This window comes from Hipposideros armiger, unplaced genomic scaffold, assembly GCF_001890085.2.
Source record: "Hipposideros armiger isolate ML-2016 unplaced genomic scaffold, ASM189008v1 scaffold_22, whole genome shotgun sequence".
NCBI lineage: Eukaryota > Metazoa > Chordata > Mammalia > Chiroptera > Hipposideridae > Hipposideros > Hipposideros armiger.
Window position 1 is genome coordinate 6,949,310 of NW_017731372.1, and position 11,637 is coordinate 6,960,946.

General features: G+C 47.7%; 1 long non-coding RNA gene across 2 annotated transcripts; it reads right to left on the reverse strand.

Moving 5' to 3' along the window:
• On the reverse strand, positions 1 to 11,162 carry LOC109379122 (uncharacterized). Of its 2 annotated transcripts, XR_002123111.1 has the most exons (4): positions 3,030 to 3,140; positions 1,147 to 1,290; positions 730 to 842; positions 1 to 253 (listed from the first exon to the last, which is right to left on the reverse strand). It is a non-coding gene; the product is annotated as an uncharacterized LOC109379122 (long non-coding RNA). The 2 variants fall into 2 exon arrangements; XR_002123112.1 differs by lacking the exons at positions 1,147 to 1,290; positions 3,030 to 3,140 and adding an exon at positions 10,950 to 11,162.
• Positions 11,163 to 11,637: the final 475 nt, after the last annotated feature.

The following is an 11,637-nucleotide window of genomic DNA, read 5'->3' on the forward strand; positions in this document are numbered from 1 at the left end:
GCAACCAAAGGTGTCCTGGTTTGTTGCATAATAGCAGTGACTGCCTTGGTGACTCAGCAGGGTTCTGTGCATGAAAGTCAACCCAGTGGGTGACAAGCTCCAGCCCTAAGGCCTCCCAGGCTCCAGATTCTTCCACAGGGTGATGGAAGGAGCCATTTCTCTGAGCCTGATCTCAATGTCTGGATTCCTAGAGCTTTGAGCAAGTAAATACTGTATCTCAGAAGTAGCCATCTTCCAGCTTGATTTTGCCTCCCTGGAAAACAAAAGAGCCTGGTGAATTCAATGAGTGAGAACATGGACTTTGGCACTGGAGAATTGGCTTAAGTGTGTGCTCTGGCATTTATGAGTTATACAATTGACCTGAAAAATGAGGACATTAGTACTTAGGTCTTAGGAGACTGAATTCAAGCGTGGTGATGTAGGAAACATGCCTAGCTCAATGCTAGCACTTAGCAGAAACTCAATAAATGGCCACTACGATTATTTTTACCTTCTTGAGCCCTCCCATGCTAGCAGAACAGCCAGCCATCCCCACTACCCTGTTCAATTCCCAATCCTTATCCAAATACTGATAAAATTGTGGCCCCTGGACATCCAGATTTGCAACTAAAAATAGGCTGCGTGATCTCCATATGCAAAGTGAATGTGCACTGGGGGAATTAGGCTGGGAGTGGGGGTGGAGCCATATCAGATAAACCAGCTAAATTGAGTCAATTTATGGTTACCTACCCTTACGTTATAGAGAAAGAGTTGAGCGACTTGTCCATTTGACCCTGGAATGTGGTATTCTTGTGCAATTCCTGAAGCTCATCATTTGCCGATGGATTCTGGTGAGTGGAAACCTGTTTTGAATGTGGCAAGAGAAATCACTATTTCAAGAAAACCTGTATTGTGTGTGTTTTAAGAATGCAGATTCACTATCTCCTCATGGTTTGGGTTGCTAATCCAGATTTCTCACAGTTTGGTATGTGTATTTTTGTGTTTGCAGAATCATTTTCTCTCTATCAAATATGTCTGTGGCTATCTATGGAGTCATCGATTCAAATCTTTTTCACTATAGTTTTACTTTCCCCATATACATGGGTTTGTAGGGGGTAGAGGGATGGTCATTCGCCAGGGATTAAATTTTTCTTGGGGAACACCCACTTAGAGCATTGGAGGTCCCTGAGTGAGTGCTGGTCACAGCAACTGAAGGCCTGCAGAGACGAAGAATCTGCACTCCAGCTGGCTTCCCTCTGTCCTAAGGCACCTCTGGTCAGTGTGGCCAAAGCAGTCTGCTCAACTCTGGGGCTTTAAGAAATAAACCAAGTTTTAATTACACAGTTTATACCTGGATGCATTCCCCTAGTAAACAATTGAAATAATACTGATAAGGGTCAAGGAACTTTCCCTCTCATTGATTTCTGAGAGTTTTTAAAACATAATGAATTTTGAATTTATCAAAGTTCTGTTTTTTTCTGTTGTTATGATCATAAGTTTTGTCCTTTAATCACTGTCCCCCTATGATCCTCAGTTTGGTGTGTGGCATTCAAGACCTTTTCCTGTGTGTGTGTGTGTGTGTGTGTGTGTATCTGTGTACCTACATATGTAGGTATTAAATTAATATGGGTATTGTATTAATATCAGCATTCAAGCCATATACATGTGTATATTATTAATATACAATCAATACTGATATTAATTTATACAGGGTTTTCTATGGAGGGTGTTTTCCAACTGAATAATTTTGCAATTTGCTCTTTTTCTCAGCAATATGCAGTTCATCAGGCTCTGCCTTTTCATTTGTAACGGACAGGTAGTGTAGTGTTTCCTAGTGATGAGTTTATTTGGCCAGGCTCCTACTGATGGCTATTCAGGGCGGTTCAACTTCTCAGTCTTGGAGACAATGCTGCAATGAACGTTCTAACCATGTTTCTTTCTGTGCATGGTTCTGCCATTTTAGGAGGTTCATTTTAAGAAATGTCACGGGATTTACTGCTAAATTGCCCTTTAGAGTGCCAATCTAAATTCCCACCAACAATGCATGAGTGTACTTGAAAACTTTTCATATTATTAAACTAAGATAAATGTAAACTAAGATTACAATTTTGTTGTAATTTGCATATATCTAAATAGCAATAAAGTGGAGTATCTTTCCATGTCTTTATTGGCCAGCGATATTTCCTCTTCAGTGAATTTCTTATTCAGATTCTTTCCATACCTTTTTTTATTTGGGTTGGTTATCTCTTTCATATGAATTTGTAAGGGTTTTTAAAATGTATTCTTGATACTAATTATTTGTTTCTCCTAGGCTGTTGCTTATTGTTTAACTTTGTTTATGGTGTCTTTTTATACCCAGAGAACAAATCATGTGAGGACACAGTGAGAAGATGGCCATTTGCAGGGCAAAGAGAGAGGCCTCAGGAGAAATTAAACTGGATTTAATACTATTAAATCATCTAATCCGTGAACATGCGATTCTACATCATCCATGTTGATATTACCAAGAATAATCACCAAATTTATCAAGAGTTTAGTTCTAGAATTTTTTGTTTGTTTTTCCTTATTTGTTTCTATAGTAAACATCTTTATACACCTAAATATAGGTACAACACAATATACATACAAATAGATATACAGACACCCATACATGCATACATGCACACAGACACACATATACACACACGTATTGTATTTTAGCTTACTACTTCTTGAAACTCACTTATTACTCACAGATTCACTTTTCTTCCTATTGAAATATATATTTCAGAGAGGTCTAAATTGGCTTAACAAGGAAGTCTAGGTCCTATTATTTCCCCTTACCATCTTATTTAGTCTCTGCAAAGGCCCTTGAAGGAAGGTACCAGAATCCCTATTTTACAGATATAGCTTTAGAAGCTTGGGGAAGCTAAGTATCTTGCCCAAAGCCACATAGTTAACACAAGGCAAACTGGGATTTGAGCCCAAGTCCTGTTCGTTCCAAGCTCAGATACTGAGGCACTTTCCAAAATACCAGGCTAACATATGAAAGTCGATAAAAAGCACTCAACTGTTAGTTTCCTTCTGTCCCGTCTTTCTCTTCTTCTCTTTTCCAAAAATGGACAGACGTTTTTCTCCCCATAAGTGAATCTATCAAGTTCACTATATTTAGATGTTCACGAGTAGGAACTGGAAAAAGAGGAATTTTTCTCGGATCAGGAGATGGTAGAAATGACGGATGGACATGGCTGCTGACCTGGGATTGGCATGTAACCTGTGGTTGGTGACAGAGCAAACCTAGCTGCTTCTGGGTCAGCCTGGCACTCTCTACGAGGTGGTAAGGTGGTGTGTGCCTGGCAGGGCCACTAGAGCAGGGTCTGGGAGGTCAACAGCTGGCAAGAATCCTGCAACCTAGCACATGAGAAGGTAGGAAAGACTCCTGAACTCCTCAGCGCCTGGGGCTGGAACGTTCTGCCTTGCTAGCTATGATTTTTCTCCCCCTTTCTTGGCAAAGCTAAGTGGTTAGGTGCATCTCAGCAGCAAAGTCAAAATTAATTTTGCTTCCCTCTGCAATGAAAGTCCAGCTGAGTTGGGAAGGGAGGGGCCCTTGAAAGGTATTTCCACTTTGGCTTGACTTATTAGTTTGGTAGAAATGGCATTTTTGTTCTTGGTAGATTATTAAAACCCTCAAGGAATGTGCAGAAGGCAAATTTAGTTTGAGGAGCCCGGTAGGCCAAGGAGACTCTGAATAAAATAGCCTAGTTGTTTGGATAGCTGGAGTGTTGGTAAGAGGGAGCTTTTGACTGAGGGCTGCCCCACTGCTGAGCTTCGTGGCTCCTGGGGCTCCATCCTGAGAGGGTCTGCAGGTGGTGTCTGCTCACCGCTCAACCCCGAAGCCTTCTGTGCCTACGCGGCTTCTCGCCGACTCTCCGGGGAATTGAGAAGCTCAGCTGGCCTCTTGCCCTTGGACTTGATCGCCATGGAAATCCCTTCAGGTTGAGGAGTGCAGGAGGCAATAAAAACGGGGTGACACTGGGTGACAAGGAAGATGGGAGAAGGCCACATCTGGCCCGTTCCAATGCTCCCTAGAGCAGTGAGGCCCCAGCAGGGCGAGGTTTGGGGAGAGGAGGCAGTGCTGCACCCTGTCACTGGGAAGGGTTTGATTGAGCAGCTGACTCAGAAACACAGGGCTGATACCCCATAATTACAGCTCCATGTGGTGTTGATCTTGTCAAAATGCAGAGCCCTCCTGAGTCCCAGGGCCTCTGCCCCTTCTAAGTAGGAGAAGCCTTTCCAGAAAACAAATCCTCATACCTCTCCACATTCAATCTCACAAAGGCAAGAATCACCTTTGTAGAAGAGGTGCTTTTCCTTCAGGAGCCCAGGGAGTTTTTTCCAGACACAATCATGACCATGTCAGCCCTCCTCCAGGTCTTTAGCAAGACTTCCGAGCCTGCTGATCTGGCTCCAGCCCACCTCTCATCTAACACCCGTGACCTCTACAGCTAGTATTAAATCAATGCAATGCACAGTGTTGAATGTCTGCCTCGTGTCGGGCATTGTTCTAGGCACTGAGGACACTCCCATAAACCAAACAAAGTTCCTGCCCTTGTAGTGTTTACATTCTAGTAGGGGGAGAGAGGTGAAATGTATAGCAAGTTGGCTAGCAATAAATGTTAAGGAGAAAACCACACAAGGAAGGGAGAATAGGGTCCTATTTTATCAGGTTGATCAATGAAAGCCTCACTGATAATGTGCCATTTGAACAAAGGCCTAAAAGAAGAGAAAGGGCAAGTCAGACATCTGAGGAAGGACATGCCAGGTAGCGAGACCAGCAAGTGCAAATGTCCTGAGGCGGGAACGTGCTTTCTTATGCTGCTCAAGAACAACAAGGAGGCCACTGTGGCTAAAACAGAGTGGGGAATAGAAGATGGGATCAAAGAAGCACCAGGGCGTTTGCACTTTGGTTTTCATTCAGAGTGAGATGGAAGGTTTTGAGCTGAGAAATTATATGATCTGACTTATGTTTTAAATGGACCCTCTGACTGCGTTGTTGAGAATAGAATAAAGGAGGGCAGGGGTAGGACCAGGAAGACTGGTTAGGAAGCTCTTGTAATGACCCAGGAGAGGGGTGATGAAGGCTTGGAGCCTGTCCCAATGGTGAAGGTGGTGAATGCTGGTGGGATTCCAGACACATGGCGGAGTTGTCAGGACTGCCTGGCAGAGTGGATGTGGGCGTGAGAGAAACTGAGGGGTCAGAGATGTGTCTACGCTTTTGGCCCAAACAACTAGAAGGATGGATTGACCCCTTACAGAGGTGGGAAGATGGCAGGAGAAGCAGGTTCTGGGGGCAAGATCAGGAATGTGGTGTTGGACCTGTTAATTTTGGGATGGTTATTAAACATTCCGAAAAAGGGTGTCAGGCAGGCATTTGGATGTTTGAGCCTGGAATGAAGGGGAATGACCTGGCTGGAAACATAAATTTAGGAGTCATCAGCTATAGGCGGTCTTTACAATTATGAGTCTGGTTGAGGATTGGCCTTATTTAAATTCATGACTACCAACCTCAGTGGGGTCTTGAGGAATTAGAGGTGAGAAGTTCAAGGACAGAGCCCTGGGACACTTCAAAGCTTTGGAGTCCGGAAGATGAAAAAGACCCAGCAAAAGACATAGAGAAAGAGCACTCAGTGAGGTGGAATCCAGGGGAGGAAAGTGTTTCAAGGAATGAGTGATCAACTGGGGTAAAAAGTCCTGAGGGGCCAAGTGAGATGGAAACTGAGAATCGATTGTTTGGCAAGCAATTGGTCACTTTGAGAAGGCGCGGAGAAGTGAGGGAAAAGTTGTGATGGAAGTGGGGTCAAAGTAGGACAGGCGCACATAGTCTTGTTAACTGCCCTGTACCTTGCTTTTTCTCACTTTCGTGTCATCTTCCTTCCGTTTCCTTTTTAATTCCACATGCATCAAGGAAACTGCAAAACTGTCATTCTCTGGAGCATTTGAGACCTGGCTTCTTAGCACGTTGTCTGTTTGGCTCACATACACTCCTATGAAAACTCTCTACAGGTTTGGCCGTTCTTACCTCAGCCCTCGCATGTTTGGTGCCTGGACTGGATTCAAAGGCTGGACTCAGCTGGGACTGCCGGCCAGCGTGCCTTATAGCAGGGAGGCGCCAAGGCAACCGGGCTTCTTACACGGTAGCTCAGGGCGCCAGAAGTGAGTGTTCCCGTGAACACAGCAGGAGCACACGGCCTTGTATAATCTAACCTCTGAAGTCACACATCAGTACTTCCACTGGACTCTGTTGGCCGAAGCAGGCACAAACCATCCAGATTCAAAAGGAGGGACATAGACACGACTTCCCCATGGGAGGAATGTCAAAAACTTCACATTAGTCTTCTAAGTCAGGCCCCTTCATGATACTTTTTTTTTTTCCCCCCAGAATTCTTATCTCAGTATGTACTCGTGTGTATTCACTATGGTGACAATTTGAATCAGGGCTTGCAAACTCAAATAAATGACTACCACAGCCGGGCAGGGGAACGAAGCTGACCAGGTAAAAGAGACCAGAGGGCTAGTGAATCAGACAGTGTTGGTGCTCTTTGAAGTAAGCAGCCGCTTCTTGGCACTGGCTGATTGTTTTTCCGAGGGGATGCATGCCCAGTGTTGCCAAAGCTTCTGCTCTTTCAAGAAAGGTCCAGAACTAAGGGTGTTATGTAAAAGTTCCCCATATTAAAAAGGTCGTGCAGGCCACTGGCTGCCTGGCACACAGTAGGCTCCATAAATCATTGCGGAAGAAGTAGCATAGAAGAGTACCCTTGAGGTCCTCTCACTCATCAAACAAGAAAACTAGGCGCCTGCAGCAGGCTTGGCATTTAGCATGATCCACACAGCACCTCAAAGGGCAAGTCACTTTGTCCCTGTTTTGCTTTATTTTTCTTCTGACTGCTTAAAATGATCTGAGATGGTGTAATTGATTGCCTGGGCCTCCCACATGCCAGGTTAAGTCTTGTTGGTTTTGTTTGTTCTGTACCCAGGGCCTGGAGAAATGCCTGCCATAAAGGGTGGCCGGTGGGTTCTTCCTGAAAGAAGATCAAATGGGTGTTACAGGTATGGTTCGGGGGGGCCAAGCACCTTGTGGTAGGTGCCAAGGTAAGTAAGCAGGCATACACACACACACACACACACACACACACACACATTTGGTGCAGAAGTACGACTACAGTTGACACTCTGGTAGAGAAGGCACTCCTTGACATACTCTGGAGCTGTATTTTTGAAAACGCTTGTGCAATTTAAACATGCATTTCTCAAAATCAGTTTCCATATGTGATATTATAAGAAAGAAGGGGATTAAGGGGTTTTGGTAATCCTTGGGAGACATTACAAGCTTCATGATTCCAGTCTGTTTCAGGCAAAACTGTGAATATTTAAATCTGTGATTGAAACGCGGAGCCCTGGGGTGGGGAGAGTGGGGAGGAGAGCTTTGGAAGCCAGGCAGGGGTGGGGAAGGCAGGCTTGGCCTCCCTAACTGCCTAGAGAGGTTCATAGCAGTAGAGGCTGTTCAGTTTTTCCTGTTTTTGTTTTGAAGACATTTGGAATCACCTAGCCCAGCTGGCTGGGCAGTCAGAAGTTTTATAGCGAAACAGAATGGGGTGTGGTGCCAGCAAGCGCAGACACAACACAAAGGCACCTCCTGAGACAATGGCTTCAATATGCAGCTGCTCAGAGGTGACCAGCCACCCTCCCACACTGCCCACTGATGTCAGAGGTGCTGGGCGCTTAGAGGTGGCAGCCTATTGTGTGACACCATTGCCAGCAGTGTGTTGATGAAATGTGTGGGGAGAGAAAGCAAGCCTCACACAGAAAAACGCACATCCCTGCAGCCTTTTGTCCAGGGAGCTGTGTTTTGCCCCCAGAGTTCCCTGACTCCCAAATCCTTTCTGTCTCCATGGGTTTTGCTGATGAACCTTGTCTTTTTATAACACCAGTGGATGTTTCTTCCTAAGAAATGCCACTCACTTCTCAGACAGCCAGGAGTTAGGACCGTGTCTGGGGTCACCCCTCAAGTCATACACACCGTCTCTCTGATCTGCTTGTCCTCCAAGGCAGAGAGTTCCAGCAGCAATTCTGGGCTGCAGCCCCTCATCTCCGTGCTGCCCATTAGGAGAGACCCCGGGGCCGACTGGCCACCTACACCCTTTACAGTGCCTGGTACTCAGTGGACACTCAAGAAGTGGGTGTTTCAGAGAGTAATAACCATCACTTGGCACCCACTGGGTGCCGGGTGCAGTGCTGAATTCTCTGTGAACATAATCTCTTTAACCCCTACAACAACCCTAAATGGCAGCAGAATTTTCCTCCCAATTCTGTAACAGAGCTAGTTACTAGTGGAGCTAGGATTTGAATGGAAGCAAGCTGCCTCCATAGCAGCTCCTGTGGTATGAAATCCTTGGGGGGGTGTATGTGTGTGGCGGTGGGGGTGGTCTTTAAGTTGCCTGTATCCAATGCTGACGGTGTCGTCCAGATCAAAGCAGGCATCCTTTGATCTGTGTGTATGAGTGGAACTCAGGTGGGAGGTGTTTGGAGAAGCAGTGGGGAGGAGTGAATGAGAGCAAACAGGTTGGAGCAGTAGGTGGGGCACACTGCAGGCAAGATGACATGGGCAGGCTTGGTGACAAGCTCAGCGGGGCCCCTGAGGTTCGGGGCAGGAGGGCAATGAGGGAGGTGCCGTGAGCAGAGGTCACACCTGGGCCCATCAGAGCTCAGCCTCATCTGAGTGGTTGTTTTTTTAGCTGGACCAGCCAAACTTGCCCCAGCAGCTTCCTGACTTTCTGAGGTCTTCCCTTCCTTGTTCCTAAAGTCATTGGGCTAAGAAAATACAGCATGTCCACCTGTCCAACTTCCCAGATAGGGCTTCATAAAGTTCCAGCACACAGAGAAGTACAAGAGGAGGAAGAAATAACCTGCCCATTCTATCATCCAATGTTTATTGAATACCTACTATGTGCTAGGTGTCATCACAGGTTCTTGGGATACAGTAGTAAACCAAAAAGACAGAGACCCGTGCCCTCAGGTTGCTTCTCATAGGGGCTGAGGGGATAGTACCAAACAACCATAAGAAATAAGTAAATTGGATAACAAAGGCTGTGAAATAAGGACAAAGCGGAGCAGAAAAAGGGGGACCAGGAGTGCATGTGTGGCTGGGGCTGGGGTTCATTCTGGCTGCAATCTCAACAGGGCTGTCCGGGAAGGGAACAGGGTTCCAGGAAGAGGGAACGACCAGGTCAAAGTGCTGAGGCCGGAGCGCACAGACCTGTGTGTTTGAGCAATAGCAGGAGAGACAGGCTGGAGAAGAGGGGGTGGTGGGAGGAGCAGACAGACATGAGGAAAGGGAGATCCCGGAGCTGTAGAATGGAGGCCATTTCCAAGCTGCGATGTGACATGATCTGACTTCTGTGTGTCAAGGACCCTCCAGCGGCAGGAAAGAGGTGGAAATGGAGGCCAGCTAGAGCCTGATGAGAAACGCGCGGGGCCGGAGCAAGGTAGATGCAGTGATGAAAGGAGGTGGGATGCTGGATATAATTGAGGGAGGAGCCAATAGGATCGGCCCATGATTGGATATGGGAAAGGAGAGAAAACGGAAGGCAAAGAAGACCTTGTGTATTCGACCTGAGCAATCAATGGAGTTTCCAGCACTGAATGGGGAGATGAGGAGAGCAGGTTTTGGGGCAGGGAGGGGGCAGGGAAAAGCAAGAGTACAGTCTTGTATCTACTGCATCTGACATGTCAGTCACTCTGGCTGGACACGTCAAGTAGGCAGTTAGGCATACGAGTCAGGGCTGCTGGAGAAGGATCTGTACTAGAACTCTGTCGGAGGTGTCGTCCTGTGGTTGGTATTCAAAGCCATGAGCCTGAAGGATATCAAGAGAGTGTGACAGCAGACAGAGAAAGGACAAGGGCTGGGCTTCAGGGACTCTGGTGTTGAAGAGCCCTGAAAAGAAGGAGCCACCAGGAAAACAGCAGGACCTGGGAGGGCTGGTGTCCTTCAAGCCATGTAAGGAGAGCTTCAAGGAGCAAGGAGGCAGCAACTCTATCAAGTGGTGCTGAATCCAGTCTTGCTGCATTTGCTGTGCTGGGGAGCTGCCATTCCCCTCCCTATAAAATAGGAGTAACAATGTCTATTCCCGAGCAGCCCAGTGAAGATTAAATGGAATAATATATTGGAAACACAGGGCACTTTGAAAGCTCTTCCCAACTGGGAGTTTCTTTCTATGGGAGAATTCGTACAAATAATGATAATAAAGCAAAACCATAACCATGATGATGGTGCTTATCTATGTCTCAGAAAAAAGCATCTAAGGTATGCCATTGTTGTTGGGATAATGCGAGGCCATCAGTGCTTGCTGGGCACAGGCAGGAACTGAGGGGCCAGGGGACCAGGAGGGCTTCCCACGGCTGGGGGACTTCACAGACAGTAGGTATTGGATGTGGGCGTTTGGTAGGTGGAGGAGGAGGGACATCTACGTGAAGAGACAGTGTCACAACCTCACAGCGGTGCAGAGAGGGGACTGATGGGGACCTGCTTGATTACAGTGGCACGTATTGGTGTGTGTGTTCAAGGAACAGGGACAGTGGGCAAGAGATCGACAGGGAGGTAAGGTAAGATCACGTTACACAGTGACCATATTCTACGGCCCAACAACTAAGCCACCGAAGCCTGGGGCGTTAGCGCCCAGCCCTGGTACAAGCACCCTTCCCAGCCCTTCCCAGCACAGCCTCCCCATTTCTCCGCATTGCAATTGCCCTGTTTGCTCTTGAACCCCCAGCTTAGTGCCCTATTTGAGGGAGGCATGCGTGGTGCACGTGGAGGCTGAGAGAGAGGGGCCCCTCTGGCCGTGCAGAGGTCGCTCTGCGCCCAGCTCCCCGCAGGCACCCAGCAACTGGGAATGAAACGAATTCATGCACCCGGGTCTGACTGTTCTAAGACCTACCTCAGAGGCTCTGGGGCCCATCAGCTGTTCTTTCAAAGCCCCTGGTAGGAGTCTTGTGTCCAGGTGCCTGGGAGGGCTCACTGCTCGTCACCGCTCCCATGCCCAACAGGCCCTGGTCACAGGCAGGCCAGGGACTCCGTGCAGAGACCCACTCCGGGCACAGACACCATCACAGATGGCAGTTCCTTCATCCTCTTCTCTGGCCTTGGGGCCCTTCCTGTTCCTCCCTGCTCTGGCCTCTCTCATGCTCATGCTCAGATAAGGAGCTATTTTTGCTATATACCTCCACCCTCCACCTGCCCCTCCTGTCCCCTAGGCCCGAGTGTGGCTCTTTCAGAAAGGGGTTCTTAAAAGGCCCTGCACTTTGGGGACAGGCACAGGGCCACCAGCTGCCAGGCAAGGAGAGAACAACAAGGAAACAAATGACTCAGATGGAGCCAGCAAGAGAGAGAGGGAGAAGTAAGGAGGAGCAGGTGTGGAGAGGGGTGGGAGTGGGGGTGGCGGGAGCGAAACCAGACCTCCAGGGTCAGGGAGTCCTGGGCAGAGAGGAGGAGAAATGAAGGAGGCCTGACACGAAGAGAAAGGCAGAGCGACAGGGCCCCCAGCAGTGCCCAGCACGTGGGGGCAGGTAGGCCTCCCTAGCTCTGGTTTGGGGGTGTTGGGATGGGGAAACTCCACTTGCAACAAG